Source organism: Cyprinus carpio, chromosome A21, assembly GCF_018340385.1.
Source record: "Cyprinus carpio isolate SPL01 chromosome A21, ASM1834038v1, whole genome shotgun sequence".
NCBI classification, from domain to species: Eukaryota; Metazoa; Chordata; class Actinopteri; order Cypriniformes; family Cyprinidae; genus Cyprinus; species Cyprinus carpio.
Genome location: NC_056592.1, coordinates 16,695,671 through 16,695,952, shown reverse-complemented (window position 1 = coordinate 16,695,952; position 282 = coordinate 16,695,671). Strand labels below are relative to the sequence as shown.

At 47.9% G+C, this 282-nt stretch overlaps 1 protein-coding gene across 1 annotated transcript in view; it reads left to right on the top strand.

The window, feature by feature from the left end:
- Window positions 1–282, top strand: part of LOC122134695 (lysosome membrane protein 2-like) — a 3,345-nt gene that overhangs the window by 1,995 nt on the left and 1,068 nt on the right. The window lies entirely within an intron of this gene.

Sequence of the window (282 nt, the reverse complement as noted above, 5' to 3'; positions counted from 1 at the left end):
ATAGCAAGCAACCAACCAGAACACCCTAGCAACCGCCTAGTAACACCCTAGCAACTTTGTTTTTTTTTTCATTTGCCCAGGACACCATAGCAACTCCCTAGCAATGACCCAGAGCACCCTAGTAACTGCCTAGTAACACTCTAGCAACTTTGGTTTTCTCATTTCCCCAGGACACCCTAGCAACTGCCTAGCAACCATCCAGAGCACCCTAACAAATGGCTAGTAACACTCTAGCAACTTTGGTTTTCTCATTTCCCCAGGACACCCTAGCAACCGCCTAGC